The sequence below is a fragment of the Panthera onca genome, chromosome D4 (genome assembly GCF_046562875.1).
Source record: "Panthera onca isolate mPanOnc1 chromosome D4, mPanOnc1 haplotype 2, whole genome shotgun sequence".
In the NCBI taxonomy this organism is placed as follows: Eukaryota; Metazoa; Chordata; class Mammalia; order Carnivora; family Felidae; genus Panthera; species Panthera onca.
Window position 1 is genome coordinate 3197129 of NC_138351.1, and position 6207 is coordinate 3203335.

Sequence of the window (6207 nt, forward strand, 5' to 3'; positions counted from 1 at the left end):
TTATTATTATTTTAAGTAGGCTCCACGCCCAACATGGGGCTCGAACTCATGACCCTGAGGTTAAGAGTCGCGTGCTCTACCCATTGAACCAGCCAGCCCCGATTCTTTTCTGTAGACAACAGGCCTCTTTTGGGGGCCCGGGAACAAACCGCTGAGGATCTGGGCAAAACTATGGCCATTGTCCTCAAAATAGTGCTCACAGTACAAGCGTGCCCGTAGTTTCAGAGGGTCCGCGGGACCCCGGGAGCGAGGACACGGAGCCCTGACCAAGCTCACAGACCACAGCTGGAATTCAAGCTGAAGTGAGGGGGTCAGAGGCTGTGTCACAGGAGCTCTGGGCAGAAAGGAGAGCAGAGCAGAACCATCTGGAAGCTGCGGGACACATCTCACACATGGTGGAGGGCCAGAGCCCGGCATGCATCCCGAACCGGGACGTGTCCCTGCTGCTTTTTTTTTAATGTTTATTTATTTTTGAGAGACAGAAGAAGAGAGAGCGCACATGCACCCACAAGCAAGCGGGGGAGGGGCAGAGAGAGAGGGAGACACAGAATCCGAAGCCGGCTCCAGGCCCTGAGCTGTCAGCATAGAGCCCGATGTGGGGCTCAAACCCATGAGTTGTGAGATCATGACCTGAGCTGAAGTCAGACGCCCAACCTGCTGAGCCACCCAGGGCCCCTGCCCCCCATGTCCCTGCTTCTAACAGGTCATATGCCCCATCAATTTCTCAATTTCTTTTCTTTTTTTTTTTTTATTTGAGAGAGAGCAAGCTTGAGCTGGGGAGAGGGAGACAGAGAGAATGCCAAGAAGGTTCCACACTCAGCATGGAGCCTGATGCGGGGCTCGATCTCATGACCCTGGGATCATGACCTGAGCTGAAATCGAGTCGGACACGCACCCGACTGAGCCACCCAGATGCCCCAAATTCTCAATTTCTTAACAGCTGCTCAGGAAAAAGACGTCCTCCACATCAAATGTACACTATTTTGTAATCTCGTATTTTTCAGCTGGTTGGGGCAGTGGAAACTCTGATGAACTTAAACCTGACAACAATGGTTCTCACCCAGGGAACCCCAGGCATCCCATGGGGAGACTTGACCTCCAGGCGTGGGGCAGGCAGGGGGCAGGCAGGGGGCAGGGACACCAGGGCTCTGGACTCGTGGGCACAGAGGGTCTTTCTGTGCACCTGCCCAAGACGTTGTCCCCAGCAGGGAGCACGGAGCCGGGGGACTTGGGTCAAATCCCCAGGCCTGTGGTGGGCGGGCCCACCTGAACCACAGGGAGTGAGGAGCAGAGCCCAGGGGCAAGGGTCAGCACTGTTGTCAGAAAAGATAAAAAAATTTAAGAATGGAAAGAATGGTGCCAGTGAAAAACAACAGATTGGCGCCAAACTCAGAAAATTCAGTCACTTACGTTTTCTTCCTCATTATCGGGCCTTCCCTTGCTCACCAGATACTTACTGAGCACCTAGTACGTGCCAGGCCCTGAGAATGACGTCATCGGAAAAAACACAGGCAGAAGCCTTGCCCCTCGAGGGCCTTGCGTTCCTGGAGGTCGGTCGGGCTCACGTTGCTTCAGGGTGACCTTCCTCTGAAGGTCCTGGTGCTTCAGCGTTGGCCGACCCTGCCTGGGGTTACAAGCCGCCTTCCCATCTATACCAGCCCTTGGCCTCTTTGCCACCATGAGGAACCGACAGTAGGGGCCGCCTGGGGGCTCAGTCGGTTGAGGCTCCCACTCTTGGTTCCAGCTCAGGTCATAATTGGACGGTTTGTGGGTTCCAGCCCCACTGACAGCGCAGAGCTTGCTTGGGATTCTCTCTCTCCCTCTCTCTGTCCCTCCCCTGCTCATGCTTGTGCGCTCTCTCTCAAAACAAACAAACAACCGTTAAAAAGAAGGATGGACAGTATATTTGAAGTCACTGGAAAATACCCCGGCTTCCCCCATAGTTCCTGTTTCGATGAGGCCGAAGTCTCGTTCCGCTCGTCCCTGAATCTCCCCGGCAGGCGGTCACCTGCAGGTCCCCGCGCCGGCATTTCCGTGTGGGGAGTGAGTCCGGGCAGAGTGCACCCGGGGGCATCGGGAGCACCGGAAGTGGCTTTTCCTCCGCTTCAGGAACGTGGCCGTAGCTGCATCGTGACCCGGACGCCCACATGTGACTTCAACAACGCAAATGGCAGAGCTCGGTTCCCGCAGCGACGTCGCCGTGCACCTGCCGGCTGGTCTCAGACTGAGAAAAATCGCGCGTCTTAGCAAAGGCAGGGCAGGACCCCGGCACGTAGCCAGAGGCTGGGCTCAGGGCTGACCTCAGGAATGCGTCACACGGGGCCCCCGCCCTCCAGTCCCAATCAGGGCGGAGCCTTCCCGCGTTTCCAGGCTTCCCCAGCCACAGGGAGTGGGCGAGCGGTGGGCTCTGACCCCACCCCCCCAGGCCCACCAGTGCCCGCGATGCCACGTGCGCCAGAGGCAGGGCTGCGCCCCCCACCACGCCCGCCTGCGGGGGCCGCAGCCCCGTCCCGAGGACCCCCGAGCCCGGACGGGGACATGGACCAGGCCCAGGCGGTGCAGGGGCAGGTTCCCCTGGGGAATGTGGAGCTCCCGATCGTTCGCTCGGGTCAGCGGCAGGGCAGTTTGGGGCCAGAAGGGAGACTGGTATGCCGGAACATTCCTCTGCAGGCTCCCATGACGGCCCTGCAGCGCTGGAGCAGATCCACAAATATTTGTCTGGTTGCATAGTTCAGGCATGTGAAAATCAGACCCGAGAAACACACCCTTTCTTCTCTTTCCAGAAACGCTGCCTGAGCTCTGACCCCTGGCGCTCCCGGCATCCACCCCGATTTTCCATCTGGTCTCCATTATCTCACTTCGGTGCCTTCACAGACTTTGCTGGAAATGAGAGCAGTCAGTGTTCCTCTGCCCGTCTTCGGTGCTGGCCGAGGCGTGCCTCCTGCCACAGGGAGGAGAGCCCCCGCGGGTTCGGTCCACACGGCCCTCGCTCACCCCTGCCCTGAGCCACCGGGCCTCTGTTCCTCCCTGGAAAGGCTCTGGAATTCCTGATTCCACATCATCTGTGCATGTCAGGCCCAGTACACTGTTCCAGTCAGCTGTCTCCAACCCCCCGGGGTCCCCTCCTGTCTGTGGCCGGGGCTCCCCTGACCCGTGGCTGCTGCTTCCTCGGGCTGCAGGCTCCAGAGGAAAGCAGACGAGCCGGGTCTGGACCTGCCGGGTGGTGAGAGCCAGCGGGACCCGGGGCGAGGCCGTCTGCAGTGGGGAAGTGAGGCAGCACGGGGCTCCCGCACCCCCTGCATTATGTGGTCTCTTCTGTGTGGGCTGGAGGCTCTGCCCCGAGGTCCACGGGCAGAGTTCAGCCGCCCAAGAAGGTGGATGGGAACGACTGCGTCTCTGTTTTCACTAACTTCTAACTACAAGTCAGATTTCCTTCCTCTGAATGTGGGTAACACAGCACGGTGGCAGCAGTGCACCGGGAGCCCCGTCGACAGCAGGAGCCTCGTCCCGGACACTGTTTAAGCTCATCGCTATGTAATATCACAGTGCCTGTTAGGCCCGCCACTGGGGCGTATTGCCCGTGAATAAAGAGGCATCCGTACTGCGACATCGCAAATTTATTCTTTAGACTCTAACCATGCTTTTCAATCAAGTGGATTTTCTTTGTTCTCCTAAGCGTTCCCAGCGTTCTTCTGAGAGAGGTCCTGCAGCAGCCCCCACCCGTGCCCCCCTGTATCCCCAGGCCTGGCCGTCCCGGCACCACCCCCTACTGTCACAGAGCCACCCCCCCCCCCGCCCCGCACCCCGAAAGCCACTGTGAGGCCGGACCACAGACGGCGTGGGAATTACAACGTCGACCCTGAGAGCCCGCACCTCACCTCTTCAGTGGGTTTCCCCAGGACTCACCCCATCCTGCCCTGACCAGCCCCCCACCCCTCACTTCCCTGCCCCAGGCTGCTCCCTGCCCTCCCGAATACCCCAGCTGTGCTCCAGTTTCTGTCTCCGGGTCGGCTTCTGAGGGAACGCAGACTTCGTGTGGCCACTGCTCCAGGCCACGGAGGGGTTTCAGGTCCCAAATGAGTCAAGGGCCCCAAGCGAGAGGCCCCCCCCCCCATCCCCAGTCTTTAGGCTGAAATCTTAACCTTTCTCCAGGGGCTCCAAAGTGGTATTTCGGCAGCCGGGGTAGGGACGACATCAGCTCAGATTCGTAGGTTCTCCAGAAGGACCTTTAAGACTTACCATCTTTTCAGGGGTGCCTGAGGGGCTCAGTGGGTTGAGCGTCCAACTTTGACTCAGCTCACGATCTCACAGTTCGTGGGTTTGAGCCCCACGTCGGGCTCTGTGCTGACAGCTCAGAACCTGGAGCCTATTTCGGATTCTGTGTCTCCCTCTCTCTGTCCCTCCCCCGTTCATGCTCTCTCTCTCTCAAAAATAAATTAAGTTAAAAAAAATTAAAGACTTCTCTTTTCAGTGATCATCTCTGGAAAAGGGATATCATGCGTGTATTTTGAATCACTTACGACCCACCCCTGGTTACCCGGTACTGTGAGGAGAGTCGGGGCCACATCCGCACATGTATTTACCACCGAGGTGCCACAAAGCAGGGACGCTTGGACTATCACAAGGACAGAGACAGGTAGGCGGCGCACAGCACAAACACATCCTGCACCCATAATGTGACAGCTGGTTTGGGGACGTTCAGGGAAGTGAATAACCACACGTGGCCACTGCCGGCTGGTGTGCGGGCCGCAAATACAGCCACCAGCGCCCTGGGGACCCAGCCGCTCTGGAGTCCTGGCTGAGGTGGGACAAACATGTCTCCCCGGAGAACAATTCTAATGTTGTTAATTTAAAGTTTCCTCTTTTCAGGGGTGCCTGGGAGGGCTCAGTCTGTTGAGCATCCAACTTCGGCCCAGGTCATGATCTCGCGGTTCCTGGGTTCGAGCCCCTCGTCAGGCTCTGTGATGACAGCTTGGAGCCTGGAGCCTGCTTCGGAATCTGTGTCTCTCTCTCTGCCCCTCCCCTGCTCATGCTCTGTCTGTCTCTCTCTGTCTCAAAATAAACATCAAAAAAATTGTAAGTTTCCACTTTTCATTTTGTGTCCATTCGGTCACACGTTGTGGGGGACCTCCTCAAGGACAGTGAGCATGGGGTGACCCACCAGATACGTATACCCTGCTCTCATTACTACTGCCGTGTGACCAAGCACTGGACTCTTAGGGCTCAGAACCCCCTCTTTCATCCTTGACTCTGTGGGTGGGGATTCAGGAAAGGCTCTGAGGAGCGGCCACGTGGGGGCCGGAGCCTGAGTCCACATCCACAGCGGTGTGCTCAAGAGGCTGACAGGGATGCCCCCAGGTCACCTCTCCAGCATGGTGGGCTCTGTGAGGTCAGGCTTCCCCGGAGACCCAGCCGCTGTGACCCTGCATCACCAGCCTGCAGGACTCGGGGGTGGGGCATAGATCCCACCTCTTTGTGGGAAGAGTGTCCCAGAACGTGGGGTGCATGGTTGAAAAGTCACAGTATTGAATAGTATACTAAACATGTTTGCAGTGAGCATGGAGACCCTTGAAGGCCATCCTGACTCGCCCTAACTTGGAAAGCAGGGACTGGAGGTTGGGAACGCCACGGTGTCCCTAGGGCCAGATCTGCTAGAGCTCAGCTGAGCTGAGGACCCATGTGCTGACCAATTCCGGAAAAGCCTTCTGTGGATCCTCTCGAACGAAGAAGTGGATGGAGCACAAAGCAGCTGTGTGGGAACAGACTTCAAGGGGAAACAGCAAGAGGAAACCACATCCTCAGATATTTACTGAAAACTCCATGGTTCGTTAAATACTTTCACTCGGTTTGTCTCATTGGGTTACGTTTCATACATGACTAAATGTATCACCAAAAATATAAGCCAAGTGTCAAGATGTGTATGGAGACTTCTGGATAGCATCTCCCGCTAATATGTAAGAAAAAGAGAGGGAGGAAAATTAATCAGGAGAAGGAAAGAAAGAAAGAAAGAAAGAAAGAAAGAAAGAGGGAGGGAGGGAGGGAGGAGGGAGGGAGGGAGGGAGGGAGGAAAGAGGAAAGGAGGGAAGGAAGGAGGAAGGAAGGAAGGGAGGGAGGAAGGAAGGGAGGAAGGAAGGGAGGAAGGAAGGAAGGAAGGGAGGAAGAAAGGAGGGAAGGAAGGAGAAGGAAGGAGGAAGGGAGGGAGGAAGG

The 6207-nt window shown here is 57.0% G+C and overlaps 1 long non-coding RNA gene across 1 annotated transcript; it reads left to right on the top strand.

Annotated features, from left to right (window-relative positions):
- The first annotated feature begins 4464 nt into the window (after positions 1 to 4464).
- Positions 4465 to 5901, top strand: LOC145713074 (uncharacterized). Its single transcript, XR_014136012.1, has 3 exons — positions 4465 to 4636; positions 4870 to 5002; positions 5554 to 5901. It is a non-coding gene; the product is annotated as an uncharacterized LOC145713074 (long non-coding RNA).
- The last annotated feature ends 306 nt before the right edge of the window (positions 5902 to 6207 follow it).